The sequence below is a fragment of the Myodes glareolus genome, chromosome 10, assembly GCF_982192425.1.
Source record: "Myodes glareolus chromosome 10, mMyoGla1.1, whole genome shotgun sequence".
Taxonomy (NCBI): Eukaryota; Metazoa; Chordata; class Mammalia; order Rodentia; family Cricetidae; genus Myodes; species Myodes glareolus.
In genome coordinates, this window is record NC_142035.1 from 15,599,977 (window position 1) to 15,619,097 (window position 19,121).

At 49.2% G+C, this 19,121-nt stretch overlaps 1 protein-coding gene and 1 long non-coding RNA gene across 2 annotated transcripts in view; one reads left to right on the forward strand and one right to left on the reverse strand.

The window, feature by feature from the left end:
- Positions 1–19,121, reverse strand: part of Hnf4a (hepatocyte nuclear factor 4 alpha) — a 64,074-nt gene that overhangs the window by 29,947 nt on the left and 15,006 nt on the right. The window lies entirely within an intron of this gene.
- Positions 1,065–11,614, forward strand: LOC125404822 (uncharacterized). Its single transcript, XR_007233378.3, has 2 exons — positions 1,065–1,675; positions 10,407–11,614. It is a non-coding gene; the product is annotated as an uncharacterized LOC125404822 (long non-coding RNA).

Here is a 19,121-nt window from a genome sequence, read left to right on the forward strand (position 1 = left end):
GTCATTACCCCTTAACTAATTTAACTTAACCACTAAAAACTAGTTATGCAGCACTCCAAGGTAGCACACATAGCCTGAAGACGGCTGAAAATACAGTGGGCTGTGTACAGGCTGTGTGCAAACCCAACAGTCGTTGATATCAGATGTTGATATCAAGTACGTGTGAATTTGGATATCTGAGGAGGATTCTGGAACCTCCCTCATGGATGCCCAGGGATACAATGTACAACAGTAGTGATTGTCATCAATGGTTGGGGACTCCTGGCCCCACTGGCCACATAATCTTTGGGACTCAGAACCCCTACTCTGGGGAACTCCTAGGTAGGGCATCTTTCAGCCTGGATATCTTCAGTGTGGGACTTGCTTGTCACCTCTGCCCTTTCTTGTTGAGCTGCCAGGCCTCAGCTCAAGGAGTGGCAGCCTCTGGAAGAGGTGGCTTCAAAGCTTGCCTGGAGGGCCAACCTCTTGACCTTGTGGATGGAGATGGGGAGTGAGCAGGAAAGAGGGTGATCCAGAGAGTTGAGCTGGGAGATCACATCTCTGATATGACTAGAGGTTAAAGGCCCTGCCATAATGGATCACATCCTTCTCCCTCACTCTGTCTTTTGTAGCCTAGGCCCTCTATGTAGCCCAGCATGGCTTTAATTTCCTATCCCCCTGCTTCTGTCTTCTGAGTGCTGGGGTGGCAGGCGTGTGCTACCGTGACTGGTTCATACAGTGCTTCAGACCGAAGCCCTTCTTCACACATGCTATCTAAGCCCTCTCCGACTGAGCAGCATCCTTAGCCCCTAGAGCAATCTGCAGTGACAGCAAATGGCTGTGGAACATGTCCCTGGCCTCAAGATAAGAACCCAATTCTTCTCACATTTCCAGGATGTCCTCACGTTATAAGATCAAACGAGACTCAATAAAGTAAAAATACATTTGCCCAAGGGCCATGACTCGTACAGCAGAGGAGTCTGCCATTTGGATCAAGGCTGATGATGGGGCTCAAGGGCCTCCCCGTCTGTGTTGTCCCCAACTCCCGGGGGCCCTGGAATAGCTACAGTGTTCTGGAGATTGGATCTGGCTCCAGCTGGCTTCCCTATCACAGTACAGCAGGGGCGTTGTCGTGAACCTGAGTAGCCACGGCTCTGTCTCTGACCACATGCAGGTCTAGAGGCACACTGCAGACATCCAGCCACCTGGGGCCACCTGGCGCCTTGGCTTCTCCTCTCGGAGCTCACCTTACCTCTATCTCCTCTCCTTCCTCCCCCACCTGCCACCCGGGGCGCAATGCAGGGGAAGCTAGCACTTATCAAGACAAAGAACAAAAGTCGTGGGGGCAAGAAGCCAAGAGCCATCTCTACTCTGGGGTAGGTAGGGCCTTCAGCTTCGCCCCTTTGAAATTTCAAATTCCAGTTTGTGGACAAAGTCCTAACTATCTCACAATATAGGTCCCCAACTGCTGACCAAACTCCAGTCCAGGCAGCCACCTGGCCTGAAACTGGCCGGGCTTTGCCGTTTCCTTTGGCAGCTCCCAAGACCTGAGGGTAGGAGCCCTAGGCAGCTGGGACCTACTAGGCTATCCTGAAGCCCCCAGCTCACTACCAAGGAATCTCTGTTCCTATCTGAGAGGACTACCTCTGTTTGAAGCTGGAATCTGATTCTTGTTGGTGTCAACAACTGAAACCAGGTAGGTGTCCTCTTGGGGTCCTTTCTGCTCCTTTTGGAGCTCCTGAGCTCTGTCCACCATGGCTCAGTCTCACTGAGACTTCCTGGAACTTCAGTCCGGAAAAACCATCTTGTAAGCCACCCCATAAGTCAGATGGAGACCCTGAAGACCTTGCTGCAGGTTGGAAGTTGGGCTAAAGACCTGGGGCCCCTCCACAGGCCCAGAGGGGAGAAGGGACTTGCTTTAGGCTAATTAGAGGTGACTGATGAATTCTGCCTTAATAAAGGGGACTCCATTGCCTCAACTCACAGATCATGGGTGACTGCATGTTGCTTCTACTCAATGACTGATGGCCCCTGGCTCACTCAGGGACCACAATATATCAAAGAGGATGATGAGGGAGCTGAAGGCCAGTGGTTTTAAAAGGAAACTACACTTATGTGGTTAACTGATAACTGGGCCCCATCCCCGGGCCTCCAGTGGCCTCTTCCTCACTTTCTGTCCTCAATGTGATTAAGATGAACTTACCCGTCTGCTAATCATTGCTGAGTCTGTTGGTCTTGCTTTAAAAAATTAACTGGGCATGAGTTTGCGGTTTGCCTCATCCCTAACCCTGAAAAGGCCCGGGGTGGTCAGGAGGCCTCCTAGGTTATGCAAGAGGCCACTGGCCTCTCCACACACCTCCAACAGCCTCTGCTGCACCCTCCGGAGGGGTGGCTTTGCTCAAGAGTCAACAGCGTGCATGTGTCCCTGCTCCAGGGCCTGAGCATATTTGCTCTGTTACCACAGGGAGATAAAGGCAGCGGGGAGCATCCCGAAGGGGGATGTGAAGCAGCAGATTTTGGTTCTAATGTCCCAGCCAGGAAATCTTAGGTGAGATGCAAAGGGAGGCTTTCAAGTTGGATCCTAGGGTTCCCAGGAGCCCAGAGGGGGCCAGATGGTGCCTCCTTAGATGAGATCCTTTTTTTTTTTTTTTTTTTTTTTTTTTTTTGAGAGACAAGTTTTCTCTGTGTAGCCCCGGCTGTCCTGGAACACACTCTGTAGACCAGACTGGCCTTGAACTCACAGAGATTCATCTGGCTGTGCCTCCCAAGTGCTGGGATTAAATGCTGTGCCACCACCACCCGGCATTAGATGAGATGGTAATAGTTCATTCTCAAGCCAAGAAAACCCTGGCCCAGACCCAGCAGATAGGGAAACGGAGAAAGGAAGGGGGTGCATCCTTTCTAAGAACAGGCTGTTTTTGATAGCCTGGGTCTCCTAGGGCCTGAGTGATGTGTTTTAGGACATCAAGGGCAAGGGGCTTCCCCTCTGCTGACAGATCTCCGAGAGCTACCAGAGGCTGAGTCAGGGCAGCTGTGTGCAGCGGATGTGTGAAGTAGAGGGCAGCCCCTAGCTTTGGCTGTTTCATCTCTGGAAGCATCAGGTCGCTAGAGAAAAGACTCAGAACCCAGACACGTTCCTGACTGTCTAGACCCTTTAGCTTCCATTTCTTCCTTCTGAATTGAGAAAGTGCCTACATTTTAATTTTCCCATGAGGATGAAATAATGTCAAAGACACACAGAGCCAATGTGCGGACATTTGTATGAAGGGGTTTCATTCATGAATCCTCCCACGGATCTGGGGCTGGGGTGTTTTTATCAGTGGTTTGTAAGGCAGCCCAGAGACATTGAGTCGTGAGCCCAAGCTCACACAGCTGATAGGAAATAAAATGTAGGACTCAAATTCATGCTGACTCTGGAACCTGTATTCCTAGTCCTCAAACCACCCCATCCTTAGAAGACTTTCCCGGATGTCGTAAGCACCCAGGGAAGGCCGGCAGGATAAGGACCGGGAAGCAGCTGTGAGCAGAAGGCAGTGTCCTGTGGGAGATGCGGATGGGGTAGGTTTAGGAGGTCTGGGAAGCGGATGGTCAGAAATGGTCAGGAAAGAGGCCAGGATTGGGTCCTGTGGGTGGCGTTTCCTGTGGGCTGTTTGCCTACTGCCAGGTGGCTTATGACATGTGGGCTGAGGGTGTCAGTGTCCTGTTTGTGTTCTGTGAGGTGACCTTAACCTTTGTAGGGCCTAAGGGGTGATGGGGAGCCTCTGATAGCCCAAGTCGTGGTTTTGGGGGGATGAGGAATGATTCTGCCATTCAGAAGTCACCCTTAATTCCCCCTGACTTCTGTCCGGAGGGAGTCCCGGGGATTTATCTCAGGTTATCGGGGTAAAATAAGTATCTGGGAATTTTGAGACCGGCCAGGATCACTGTGTACAGGCTGTTCATTGCACAAATGTTCTAGGCAAGAGGGCTAAGGTGGGGGATGGGGTAGGGGGTGGAAACCCAGCCCTCGTTACAAGCCCCAGGGCCTGACTTATCAGGAGGGGTTTCCACTTCTTTGAAGAAAGGTTTCATGAAAGTCATTGACTGCCTTGTCCCAGCTTTGTTTTTTAGCCGTGGTCCGGGGAAAGGCCATTTTTCTCCTTGGCCCTGGTTTCTCACTTTAGAAAACCTAGCAGAATTTTAGTCCAGATAATAAAATGGAACCACCTGAGATTGTTCTGGTTTCGAGACAGGATTTCTCTGTGTAGCCCTGGCTATCTTGGAACTCGCTCTGTAGACCAGGCTGGCCTCGAACTCAGAGATCTGCCTGCCTCCCAAGTGCTGGGTTTAAAAAGCATGTGCTACCACTGGGCTCACCTGAGACTGTAAAAGGGTTTTCCACCCTGGTTTTGAAGGAATTGTGCACAGTGGTAGCATGCTTGTCTAGCATGTGACAGGCCCTGAGTTCCATCCCCAGCACCACATGAAGAATAAAAGAAAGATGAAATAAAGACTCCCAAGCCCTGTCATAAACCGACAGACAAATCTTGGGGTTGGATAGCCAGGCAGGCAAGGTATCACACACCTGCAATCACAGTAAGAGGCCCAGAAATTCCGGGCCAACCTGAGCTACATCCTGGTGAGTGGAAGGTGCTAGCCTGAGCTATGTAGCCACACTCTATCCCGAAACAAAAATCTGGAGTCACATGCACGGTGCTAGGTGTTGGAAATCCCCAGAGCAGTCTGGTGGGTGGCCCTAATTCAGAGCTTCTGTGGGGCCATTGAGAGCTTGAATGCCTTGGTGTGGGTCCAGGTCTGACCATGGATGAGTCGAACCTATGGTGAGGCTCAGTTTCCCGACCTGTGAGGTGGGTCAGGGATAACTGCTGACTCATGGGTGGTGTTTACACCACACCTGGCTCTGTCTCCAGTTTGCAGACAGCTCCGGTTCCAGGTACCAATGACTTTTGCTGTTATTATTGGCAACACCATATTGGCTTCCAGGTCAAGGATGAAATGTCACGGAGCTGATTCCTAGGACGTGCACCGCAACCTTGGCTGCGCACCTGTCGTTGTGGAGGTGCATGTCGTTACTATTCTTATTTACGACTTTACCTCATTTGTCAACATTTTTAGACTTTAGTCCTTGCTACATTGCTATGGCACAAAATCCAGATATAAGGAGGCCCCTGCTGAGAAGCCTTGCTTCCCTGGACTCTGTTCACCACCTCTCCTGGGCTCTGCACCATCCTGGCGGGTTCTTACTTTTCCTTGTCTTCCTGGAGCTTGCCCCGATCCTGCGCTGTCACCCAGCCTCCCGCACTGCTCTGCACTGGGCTCTTCTCGCTTTCCCTGGTGGTCTGTCGTCACCTGACACCATTCGGGCAAGCCTTGGGGAGGAGAAGCTCGGCCGAGGACACTTAGTCTCCTGGGGCGCTGAATCTCGGATTTTTATTTTTCCACAGTTTCATACATGTAGCTTAGTCTGGCCTTAAACTTGGTATCGAGTGGAGAATGACCTTGAACTTCTGATCCTCCTGCCTATACCTCCTGAGTACTGGGATTACGGGTGTGCACCATCCCGTCTGGTTTACACAGTGCTGGGGATGGAACCCAGAGCTTCATTCACAGTAGACAAGCACTCCACCAACTAAGTTCCTGGGGAGTCCCTGGGCCTTACATTTCCTTCCTGATTGCTGGATCGCCAGGACATCCAATCCCCCAGAGAGGTTAAAGGGTGAACAAGCCATTGAAATCGGGACCCGGAGACTAGACATCCTTTGGGTGTCATGGTCAGGGCTTTGTGGTCAAGTGCCCAAGCACTGTGGAGCCTGTCTAGAACTCTCTGCCAGCCTCAAGAGTGAAAGCAGGGCTAGCGAGACAGGCAGCTTCAGGCTTCTGGGGACAGAGGGAGCAATGTGACAGGGCGTTTTGTTAGTTTCTTTTTTGACCAATGTTCTGTTTAGGCTACTTTGAGGTCTCCTCTGAATTATACACCTGTTTTACTTTACTGACTTTGAGCAACTCACTTTCCTCTCTTTCGGCTTCAGTTTCCCCAACTGCAAAATGAAGATTAAATGGTTGATCAGCCTTGGAGTATCCCCTGAAGGGTCTCTTGTTGAGGGGCTCTGGACCCTATTTTGATCAAATGCCCATCTCTTATCAGGACTTTTGATCTTCCTGGGCTAGGGCTAAAGTTTCCCACATACCCTGAATTCTGGACTTCTCTCGTCTCTCTCCCACCACCCTGAGCTTCCTTCTAGACAGGTGTGAACTCAGGAGCATACCTGGTGGGTCCTGGGGAAAGCCCTGGCCCCCGTCCGACATCCTCTTCCCAGTCCTATGGGGTCACGAATGGTGGGCAACCTCCTCATCCTTGAACCACTTCCTGCTGCCTCTCTGGCACCCAAGACCCTGGGAGGGCTGCCGACTAGTTAATCCCTTAATACTGGTCACAATGAGATTTCAGGGATGGTGGGAAGTGGTCACCATGGAGACCAAAGGCCTTTCCAGGACCCATGGGAGTAACCAGCCACAGGCCTCAACAAGGGGCCTCAAGTACCAACCTAGATAGAAATGCGAAGCACAGAAGCTGCCTTTGGGGACCTGCTAAGACCTCCTGCTGTCTCTTTACATTCTCCTACTACACTGGGAGCCAACCACATTTGTAGAAAGAGTCTTTTACCCCACTGAGTGCCAGGATCCTTGTCCTCCTTTTGGGGCTCTGGTCTTCAGCACAATAGCTTTTTCTAGTAGAGCGCAGGCTCCCTTCTGAGTCTCTTAGATGTGAGCTTGAAACTCCACTTTCACTTCCCAGTCTATCCCAGATCAGGCACTTCACCTTCCTGTCTTCAGTTTCCCCATATGTAAGATGAGTACAGTAAAGCCACCCTGGCATCACCTGGGAGTCCGCTGGTAGGTAGTGACACCCAGTGTCTGGATAACACTTCCTCCACAGCCACCTGCAGAGCCCCAGGGCCCTGCCCTACTCTCTGACAGGGCTGGGGGTCCCACTCGTCTTGGTCATCTTTCTCCATAAAAGGCCTGATGACCTAGGTGGGCTTAGGGACTCCTCCTCTGTCCCTTCACAACCCCCAGAGTTATGCATCGTATTTACCATAGCCTAATCAGATGGTAACTACCTCCTCCTCTGGACTGTCTGCTCATCATTGTTTTTCAGGGACCCAATGGTGCTTAAAATAAATGGGTTGGCTGAGGAAATGAGGGAAGGACTGAAGGAATTCACCTATCCAAGCTTTCAGCTTTATCCACACCGTTATTGTGGAGGCTGGAGATTGAACAAGGAAGACGGTGGGCAAGGGCTTTCCCTTACAGGATTGCAGTTAGCAGTGAAAATAAAAACATCCAGGGAAATTGTAACTTCACTAAAACAACATATACTTTGTAGCATAAGCATATTCCAAACAATACATTAGACATACTCATAGTTTAAAAAAAAAAGGGGTGGGGCCTGTGAGATGGCTCAACAGGTAAAGGTATGAACTCCCAGACCTGTCTCTGGAAGAAGGCAAGAACCTATCCTTGCAGGTTTGTGAGTGGAGACTGCTCTTTGGTTTCCCTGCTGCCCAGACCTGAATAATCACACAGAAACTATAAGGATATTCCACATCACAGGCTGTCTCTGACCTCCACAGGAGCAGGGGCCTGTGGCCACCTGCTCACTCTCACGTACACCACAAATAAACATAAAATATGATGAAAAGTTTAAGGAAGAATGTGGCTTATCTCAAGTCCAAATGGAGCTGAGAACTCAGGGCTGTGTCCAGCCACTCCATGCTCCGCCTGGCCTGCTTGCATCTTGGTGGGAAAGTGGGGTGGGAACAGGTAGTAAAGGAAGTAGCTAAAAAAGGAAGTGAATTTTAAATAGTGAGTGATGACTGAGAACAAGGAAACTGAGAGCCATGACAGCACCTGGTGGTCAGGTGACTCTTGCCTTGGAGAGGGGGAGCTGAGCTAGCAGCCCTCTCCTTCGAGGAAATGAGGAGACGATCTTACATCCCAGTGAGGAGTTAGGAAAACTTAAAGCGGTGATCCAGGCAGTGACTCAGAAGACCCCCCCAAGACCATTGGAAAACACAGATATTTTACATTACAATCATAACAGTGTCAAAAATTTACAATTAAGTAGCAATGAAAATAATTTTATGGTTGGGGGGGTCACTACAACATGAGGAAGTGTATTAAAGGGTCGCAGCGTTAGGAAGGTTGAGAACCACTGCTCAGGAAGGACAGACAGGCAGGGGGCTGCTGGCTGCTGAGTCACTTGCCAGTCTGCAGTTCTGTACCTTGGATCTTGGCTTTCGCAATCCTCCGTAAACCCACGGTCCCACCCTCCCACCCCCATTCCCGGGTCAGCCAATGTTCTTGGCGAGGCTGAGAGCCAGAGGAAAGGGGCCAAAGGAGCTGCGCAGAGAAGCGTGGCCACCTAACAGAGCTCAGCGTCCCGACACCCTCTTCTGGCCCATCCCTGTCCCACATTGCTGGAATCAGTTCTGCAAATCTTTGTCCAGCACCGCTATTTGGCCTTCCATACCTCCTCCTAGTGGCCAATATGGGAAATGTCGCTAAGAGACTCGCTATAGTCACATAAGTTCCTCGGAGGCCTCAGTGCAATCCAAGTACAGTCCTCTGCCACTGTACCAATCAGAATGCAAGGTTAAAAAAAAAAAAAAAAAAAAAAAAAAAAAAAAAAAAAAAAAAAAAAAAAAAAAAAAAAAAAAAAAAACCTGACCCCAAGGCCTTTTGTTCTGCATTTCCAACTTCCCACGTGCGGTTTCCTACCCCTGGTGCCATTGTGCGGGCACCTTTGAGGAAGTCCCCAGGCCTTCATTTGCATTCATCCTCAATTATAATGGAATTCATACAAATGCCACTCCCCCATCACAAAAGTTAACATGGAGGCTAGAGACATGGCTTAATGCTTAGGAGTGCTTCCTGTCTTTGGAGAGGACCCTCGCACCCATGCGGTAGCACAGAGCCTTCTGTACCTCCGTTTCCACGGGCTCCGACACCCTTTTGGCCTCCATGGCTCCTGCACACACGGTACAAATAAACTCACACAAACATACATATACACCACACCTGTGTACTCTAAAAATAAAGTTAGCAGAAGATATGAGCGAAAACCACATCTAGTTATTAACGAAGATCATATTAAACACGCGGGAAGCTTTGTGCGACAGGATGGCCGGCTCCATCCCTAGGTTCTTAGCATCCTCATCCTCATCACAACCTGTCGTAACTAACCCCCCTATCCCCCCACCCCCGTCCCTCCAGAGTCGTCATCAAAAACCCCAGTCCACACCACCTCCACAGTAGCTAGAATTTTTGTGGTTTTCTTTTTCCCCCGCGCTCCACTGCAGCCAGCTTTGGCACAATCGCCATGTTTTCTGGAAACCAGCAGAAGTCTTTCTACAGCTCTTCCTTGCCCACTCTGGCTCCTGCGCCACCTACTCTTTCCCCGAACCCGAGGGCGCACATGCGCAAACACACCTTACCCCAGCGTTCTCCCCTCTAAGCCCCTACAGTGCCGTTCACGCAGCTCACAGAACTCCCGTCCCAAGGGCTTTACTACTGTGTCCCACGTCTCCCGCCTCCTGCCTCTCGTCCGTCTGTTTCCCTTTGCATCTCAAGACCTTTGCACATCTCCTTTCATGCCCTGGAGAGGGAGTGGATCTTCAGCCTTGGACTTGTCCCTTTCCCACGCTTTGTCTGAGTTCTGCGCCTTCCCCAACCTTTATTCTCTGTCATTATGTCTTCTTAGCATGTCAGCTTGACACGGCCCGGGTGTTCAGTTACTTGTTGATAATCTATTTCCCCTTCTCCAGCCCCTGCTGTGGAGATGCCCTCTGACTGTTTTCTTCATAGTACACCCCAAACCTCCAACAGCTTCGAATGAGACCAAGAAAAAGCAGCTAATAGAGATTTGTTTGACAGAGTTCTCTGAGGAGGCCTCTGAGGAGGAATCGATGAGGATGCTTACAATGAGCTCGTCGGGTAAAGGTGCTTGCCTCTTGGCTGGACAACCTGAATTCAATCCCTTCAAATGCTCCTCCAGCGGTCTCCTGAGGATTGAAGCCTTAAGCATCATGAGGCTTTCAGCTGTGGCTCTCCCCCTGCCTCCCTCCCCTTTCCAGCTGCTTGCTCTTCTGTCCTTTCAAAACAGAACAGTGCCAGAGCCTAGCCACAGCCCAGCTTGCTCCAGAACCTAAATAAAGACTGGCCAGTTTGTGAAGGGACAGCACCCTCACCAACAGGCGTGAAGTATCTGTTTATAGAGGGGCTACCAAGTTCACCTTCTCTGGTCCCTAGGAACAGGGGCTGGAAGGCCTCATGCAGGCCGTTGGTGAGAAAGGACAGGCAAATTGAAGGGGGCTGGACTAGTCTGCCCTGGTTTGTTCACGTTGGTCTACTCTCTTTCCGGGCAGGTGGTAGCTTCATACTTCTGTTCTCTGAAGTAAGCCGTGACGGTGACACTTGCCGACGAGATGTGAGGAAAAGCAAGTTGTGCTGGCCCCAGTCCGAAGCTTTGAGTCTAGGAGCTTCAACAGGGTGGGTATTGAGTAATCGTGGTCAGGAGCGCCCCCTTCTGACCACAGAGGGACATGCACTGTAAGAGAGCTGGAAACCAGCTAAGTGGAGCCAGGCTTGGGCCTTTTGGTCACAGACTAGCCATTCCTGATCCGTTGGGACAAACTTCCTAAAGGCTTCACAGATTTTCCCAAGACCAGAACTGCTTCTGTCATCTGAAAACCATTTCTAATGCTACCTACACACACATTTTCTTGCACGAGATCACGTCTTTTTACTTAGTTTTATTGTTTAGCTTTTTTTAAAAAAAACTTTTTGAGGCAGGGTCTCATGGAGCCCAAGCTGGCCTCAAACTTGCTAGGTAGCTGAGAATGAGCTGGTTCCACTTTCCTGGTGCTGGATCTGCAGGAATGTGACACTAAGCCAGTTTTTATGCGTCACTGGAGAACGGGTGTTCACACTTGCTAGGCGAACACCCCACTGATTGGGCTACATCTCCAGCCCTAGATTTATTTTCAAAAGAAATCTGATTCCCATCAAGTGAGATATCATCCCCTAATTAGAAAGCAATGGGAAACAATCATAATGAAACAAGCCATTTTGTTACCTCCTGACTCGAAATTGTTTGCCCCCGTGTCCCTGGTCTGTCCCCTCTTTGTTAAAAAGGAAGGGTTGGAGATGGCTAGAAAGTGTGGCGCCAGCACCATGTCAAGGCTGAAAAAACAGATTCTGGCCCCTGACTTTCTGGCCTTGAATGTATACGCTCTACCACTGCACTGGACCCCCAGCCCTGGGTCTGTTCTCTCGCTTGTGAATATCGCTGGCAACGTGCAGGCTCCTGGGCTACCGTGGAGTTAATGGCACTGATGTGGTAAAGGGCTGGAGCCTTGCCTGGCGCACTGTGAGTGCCACATAGATGTCAGCTGGGAAACAAAGGCAGGATTAAGATCCGAACTCCGTCTGGCCACAGTGGCACACTACAGTGACTCCAGCATCAGGGTGGCTGCGGCAAGAGAAGCGGGAGTTCAAAGTCAGCCGGAGCTGCGGCGGAAGGCTGGCACAGGCTACAGGCTTTGTCTTAAAATAAAGAAACAAAACACGATGACCCAAATGTCTTTGAATCAGTGTAAACACCATAGAGGATGGGGGAAAATTCCTCTTCATTGGTTAAAAATAAATCCCAGGGATGCTGTGGGTGGGAATGGCTCCCTCAGTGGCAGGTGACGTAACAGAGCCCTTGGTTTTATTTGGAGACAGCGACTCCAACTCTACAGTGTCCTGTGTCACTCATGAGAATGCAGTGCTCAGGTTGGAAGAGCCAATGCCCTTTGCACACTCTCCTGAAATGACCAAATATGGACACGGGATTTTCGGAGGAACACTTAGGACAGGATAGGGCACCCTTTGGGGGATGACTGAAGGTGTGGAGAGGAGTGGTCCGGGCGCTAGGGAGCAGCAGAGAGGCAGTTCTGCTAAGGGCTGTGGCTGTGGCCTTTGAACTGTCTGATCCTGGGCAAGTTACAAGCTCTTCAGATCTTATTTGCTTCACCTACAAGATAGGACTCAACAATAGCGCCTCTTTATAGAGAGCTTTGTGGGGTGACTGTGATAAGCCTCACACACCTGGCATGCAGGTGCCCAGCGTGCAGCTATGCTTGGGTTCAAAATGGATCCAAGGTGATCGCTTGCTAGACTGTTTACCTAGCATGTGCAAATTTCTGGGTCTCATTCCCAGCACTACAAAAACAAAGAATTTTCTGGGAAATAAGAATTCTCTGGTTCCTATGATCCCAGAGAGCAAACCAAAATCAGCAGATGGGAGAAAAACTTGGGCCAATGTGGACTGTCCTACCAGGGGCAATGCTGACGGACCCAGATGTTAGCTTCTTGTCACTGGGGCGGGAGGTTCTCAGATGCAAGTCCAGGAACCATGATGTCAGGGAGGATGGGTTGTGGATCCCGGAAGCTGGTCAAAGCTGCCTCTCCAGGGGTCAAATATCTCAAATGAAATACAACTGAACTCAAACACAGTGCAGACATGTGGAGTCCCCACGTGTAAAAGAAGGAGGTTGATAAGCTGGACAGGGTGGTGCCAGCACTCAATAGGTGAAAGCAGAAAGGTCAGGGGTTAAAGGTCATCTGGAACGTGGGAAGTTCCTTTGTGGGGTTCAGAGAGCTGGGTAGGACATGTGGACTCCTCACAGTTTCAGGCCATGAGATACTGAAAGTGACCGGTCCCAATAAAGCTGACCTCAGACTGCCTTCAGTTCCCAGCACAGGACCCATGGAAGACCACAGGGCGGGGTGACAGGGGGGCCTTCTTCCCTCTGGGAGTCCTTTTCACTTTTCTTAATAGATGTGTGTTCGTGCTACACCCTCCTGGTCTGCGTTTCTTATTCTTCTGAGACAATGAGCCCAGAGGCCACTGGCTCAGGACAGCTTTGATGACCGTGATCATCCAGCACTCTGGGTCCCTGGGCTAAGCTCACTAAGAGCCAAGAAAAGTTCTGTTGCTCTCAAAGAGCCCACATCAAAAGGACACTATCAACAGAGTGGAAAGGCAATCCACTAGGAGGAAAATACCCGTAAATCATTGAGCCACTGGTAAGAATACATACAGCCCGACATCAGAAAACCGACAACTTCATCCGAGGACTTGAACAGACACTTCAGAGAAATGATCCAATGACCAATGCAACCATGGAAAGACTAGCATCACTGGGCATTGGAGAAAAGCAAAACAAAATCCACCAATAGTAGCCGCGCGGTAGTGACACATGCCTTTAATCCCAGGACTCAGGAGGTAGAGACAGGTGGGCCTCTGTGAGTTTGAGGCCAGCCTGGTCTACAAAGTGAGTTCCAGGACAGGTCCCAAAGTTACAGAGAAATCCTTTCTCCAAAAACAATAAAATGAAAACAAAAACGAACCAAAAACACCCATCAACAGTAAGAAAGTCAGGTGTACTGGTGCAAGCCTGCAATCCCAGAACTCATAGGCAGAGGCAGGAGGATCTCATGTTCACTACCAGCCTCAAAACCCAATCCAAGTCAGGCATTGGGCACACCTTTAATCCCAGCAATGAGGAGGCAGAGGCCAGGGATCTCTATGAGTCTGAGGCCAGCTTAGTCTACATAGTGAGTTCCAGCCTAACCTGGCTTGCGAGGTTTTAGAGACAAGGAAATCCCTGTGCTCTACTGCTGAGAATATAAACTAGCGTAGCCTCTGTGGAAAGCAGTATGGCGTTACTCAAACATATCCACTTATAGTTTGGTCGTAATCATTCCCTCTCCATCACACTTCCTGCCCCGCTCCTCTTCCCACTCATCCTTCCTGTCTTCTTAATTAACCCCCCTTTCCGCTTTCATACCGTGTGTGTGTGTGTGTGTGTGTGTGTGTGTGTGTGTGTGTGTGGCCCCATGAGGTCATTAGGGCCGTTTACAGAAGTGTGAGCACCTCACCAGGGTACACTACTGAAGAAAATGCCTCTCTGTCCTCCAACAACCAGTTTGACTTCGAACACATCCTTTCAAGGAAGTGAGACCTCAGAAGCTCCTCCTCTTGCTTGTCTTTTGAGACAAGCTCTCAGGCTGGCCTCCATTGCACTGCGTAGGCAAGGATAACCTCAGGCTCCTCATTTTCCTGCTCCCATCTCCTGAGTTTACAAGTGGATTCTATTATTATTATTATTTATTTTATGTGCATTGGTGTTTTGCCTATTTGTGTGGTTGTGTGAGGTGTCGGGTCTTGGAGTTACAGACAGTAGTTGACTGGCATGTGGCTGTTGGGAATTGAACTTGGGTCGTCTGGAAGGGTGATTAGCACTCTTAACCAATGATCTATCTCTCCAGTTCCTAAAAGTAGATTTCTTCCTTCCTTCCTTCCTTCCTTCCTTCCTTCCTTCCTTCCTTCCTTCCTTCCTTCCTTTCTTCCTTCCTTCCTTCCTTCCTTTCTCTTTTGAGACAGGGTTTCTCTGTAGGTTTGAAGCCTGTGCTGGAACTAGCTCTTGTAGACCAGGCTGGTCTTGAACTCACAGAGATCTGCCTGCCTCTGCTTCCTGAGTGCTGAAATTAAAGGCATGTGCCACACTGCCTGGCACAAGTGGATTCTTATATGGTATGGGGGATCAAGTGTAGGGCTTCATATATGCTAGCTAAACTAGACGTGTGTGTGTGTGTGTGTGTGTGTGTGTGTGTGTGTGTATTTTGTTTGTTTTTGTTTTTTGAAACAGGATTTTTCAGTGTAACAGCCCAGGCTGTCCTGGAACTCAGGAACTCACTCTGTAGACCAGGTTGGCCTCGAACTCACAGAAATCCATCTACCTCTGTCTCCCAAGTGCTGGGATTAGAGATGTGTACCACTACCACCTGGCTTCAGACTCATATTTTATTGACTGATTTTTATTTTAAATGGTTGCCTGTAGCCCAGGCTGTCATCAAACTGGCTATATAGATGAGGATGACTTTGAGTTTTGTGTGATTAGGTTTCAATGTCAACTTGAAAAGGGAGCTCACTTGAGGAATTGTCTTACGGCCTTAACGGATGTGGGAAGACCCGTCCCATATGTAGGTGGCACCTTCTGGTAGTATTCTAGATAAAAAGGGTATGGCAGAACAAAGAACCTTTGCTCGCTTGGCCCCCGGCTGTCTTAGCCTTCCTCTTGCTGAGTTAAGTTTCCCTGTTGTTGAAGCTGAGCCCTCCACAGACGTTAGCATCAGCATTTCTGCACATCCACGTGACGAAGGATCAGCTGCTCTACGGAAATTCTCCAGGGGTTGGAACTCAATTGGGATTGCTGAGACTTCCAGCCTCAGGGACTGTGCAACTACTGGATTCTGTACCTCTTTAGTATGAGACAGCCACTGTGGAACCACCCCAACTGCTGACACACCCCACTTCTTGGACAAGGCACCTCCCAGAGCCTGAACCTCTCAGGTGGTATTATTTCAGTGTCAACTGATTTAATCAATTACACATTTATTTTTTCCTATCGGTTCTGCTCAGCTAGAGAACCCTGACTACTTAATGAATGCACTCCAGGTCCTCCTCCCTCCAGCAAACAAGTGCTGGAATTAGAGATAAGGACTTCCACGTCCAATCCCATTCACCCTTGTCAAGAATGTTTTAAACATGGTTACCGAGCCTAGGACAGTGTGCTGGTTTTTCGTCCACTTGGCACAAACCTAGACATGTCTGGGAAGAAGGAGTCTTAACTGAGAAAATGCCTCTGTAAGATTGGCTTGTAGAAAAATTTATGGGTAGTGCTTTGATTAAGGATTGATGTGGGCGAGTCCAGCTCACTGTGGGTGGTACCAACTCTGAGCAGTTGCCTGAATGGTATAAGAAGAAGCAGTCTAAGCAAGCCACGAGGAGCAAGCCAGTAAGCAGCACTCCTCCATGGCCTCTGCTTTGGTTCCTGCCTCCAGGTTCCTGCCTTTGGTTCCTGCCCTGACTTCCCTTGGTGATGGGGTGTGATCTGTGAATTATAAGGCGAAATAAACCCTTTCCTCCCCGAGTTGCTTTGCTCACGGTGTTCTCCTACAGTAGTAGAAACCTAACTAAGACAGATAGCTCTGCATATAATTGAAAATGAAAGAAAAATTATGGCCTTGAAAACCAGTTGTTAAGGGATAGCCTATTCTATGACTAAGGTTGGACCAAGTGACAAAAGTGTAATGATGTCTGCAGGTAGTGTGAAAGGTCCCTAGGCATCCAGGTATTGGAAATCTAATCACCAAATACCTATGCCAATGATATTTTGGAGGAAGGGCCTCTGAGAGTTAGTTAGCATTTGATGAGGTCACGAAGATAAGACACCAGTTCCCAGGAGGTGCCCACACCACACACTTCTCACTTCAGAACTGTGGGCCACATGAACATCAACTCTCAAGCTGCACACGGTAGCTCACATTCCAGCACTTGGGAGGCGATGCAAGTTCAAGGCCCACCTGGGTTGTGTAGGGAGACCTGTCTCACAGAGACAGACAGACAAAACAAAACATCAGTGATGACAGCAGGTGGCAAGATAGCTCAGGGGGCAAAAGTGCTGGCTGCCAGGCCTGACCGCCTCAGTTCTGTCCCCGGTACCCATATGGCAGAAGGAGAGGACCAGTTCCCACAAAGTGTCCTCTGAGCTGCCCATGCACCTTGGCATGCATGTCTCTCTCTCTATGCACACAAAATAAATGAATAAATAATGTGCTTTATTTAGGCCTTTACGTTTTATATTATGTGTTTCTTGTGTACATGTGTGTACACCTCATGTGTTCCTGGTGTTCAGGAAGGTCAGAAGAGGTCCTAAGAACTGAGCCCCGATTCTCTGAAAGTGCAGCAGGTGTTCTCAACTGCTGAGCCGTCTCTCTAGTCCCTGGAAACTTATTTCATGTGTATGAATGTTTTGTCTACATATATGTCTATACATCATGCAATGCCCACAGAGGTCAGAATAGAGCCTTGGATCCATGGGACGAGATTATAACCGACATTAATAGATAATTAATGCCCAGTGAGATAGCCCAGCAGCTAAAAACTCTACCCATGCTGGAAAACCGGAAGCCAATGGTAGAGGAAGGAGACAATCAACTCCGGGAAGTTATTTCAGGACATCCACATATGCATTGTGGCACATGTATGCCTACACACACATACACATGCACACACATCACTACTAATAGTAAGTCAATAAAATAATAAAACAAACATAACTAAACTCAAAGCACATATGAGCACATGGAAGGATCTGGTAATTGGTAACAGTGAAAGGTAGATTGGTCCTTGTTCACAAAAAAAATAAACAAAAAACAACCTTCTAGGTATTTCTCCATATTTGAGATGTTTTCTAGTTAAGAAAAGAGAGAGACTTAGGGGCTTAGGGCATGGTTCACCTACTGTGTTCCTGTGCATCAGCAACATACAATTCAGTAATATAGTCTTCTTGTTGAGACAGGGTTGCATGTAGTCCAGGCTAGCCTCAGACTCATTCCACACTCAAGAATGGCCTTGAATTCCTGGTTCTCCTGTCTCAGTCTCCCAACAGCTGGTATTACAGGAGTGTGAAATCATTCTTAACTTAATTTTTAAAGCCCTACTGTTTAGAATATGGTGCGTTAGAATTATCTGTATTCTGCCAATCATGTTTTAAATAAAACACTGATTGGCCAGGCAGGAGGTGTAGGCAGAAAAACCAGACAGGAAATGAAAATGATGCAAGGAGAGCAGGAGAATTCTGGGGAGGAGGAAGTTGATTCCTGCCTCTCTTGCCCAGATCACCGAAGCAGCAGGATGTGAGCTGCCGCACTAAAAAAGGTACTGAGCCACATGGCTAAAATAGATCAGAAAAATGGGTTAATCAAGATGTGAGAGTTAGCCAGTAAGAGGCTAGAGATAATGGGCCAATCAGCTTTATAACTTATAGAGATCTTTATGTGATTTTTCTCTGAGACTAAATAGCTGGGGGGCCGGACAGGACAAAAAACCACAAACAAGCCAGCCCCCCTCATGTTACAAGAATGTCTAGAAAATTGGGCTGGGAGCGTAGCTTAGTTGGTGGAGCGATGGCCTGGTATCCATGAGGCCATGGGTTCCATTCTCAGCATTGTATCACCCAGGGATGGTGGTTAGGCAGGCGAGCAAAGGAAACAGTTTGACTTGGGCCCCCAAGCTCGGAGTTGTGCATACCCCTTCCTACAATAGCACACTTGGTGGTCTGGTTCCATCACCTGCATGCACTATGCGCATGCGCTCCTTTGTAAGCAATGCATCTTGCAGGCTCGGAACACCCATGGGCTCCCACTGCATAGGGCTACGTGCACTCTTAGCTCTGCAGATGCTCCCCCCTGCCCCCGGAGACATTCAGATTTAGACAGGTCTGTACAAGTGTGTTTCCAGCACACCTGGGTGTGAAGGATCCCCCACCCCTGGTGACATTCAGATTTAGGCAGTTTCTGTACAAGTGTGTTTTCAGCACACCCGGGTGTGAAGGATCCCCCACCCCTGGTGACATTCAGATTTAGGCAGTTTCTGTACAAGTGTGTTTCCAGCACACCCGGGTGTGAAGGATCCCCCACCCCTGGTGGCGTTCAGATTTAGACAGGTCTGTACAAGTGTATTTCCAGCACACCCGGGTGTGAAGGATCCCCCACCCCTGGTGGCGTTCAGATTTAGACAGGTCTGTACAAGTGTGTTTCCAGCACACCCAGGTGTGAAGGATCCCCACCCCTGGTGGCGTTCAGATTTAGGCAGTTTCTGTACAAGTGTGTTTCCAGCACACCCGGGTGTGAAGGATCCCCACCCCTGGTGACATTCAGATTTAGACAGGTCTATACAAGTGTGTTTCCAGCACACCCGGGCGTGAAGGACAGAAGGGCTGATCTGGTCTAAAGTGGCTTTGCTGTATGACAGAAAGGCGAAGGAAACACTATCCTCTAATAATATCTTACGGAGAATCCTCTACCATCTCATGTCATAATTGGATGGGCATATGACTAGAAATAGGTGCATTATGGGAAGGGACATGCAAAGCAGAGAACGATTATGTAATCTAATTAATAGAGAACCACCTCCTAGTAAGCAGCTCCTCCTTCTCTTGAACCCCATAAAGGAATCCTGGGACAAC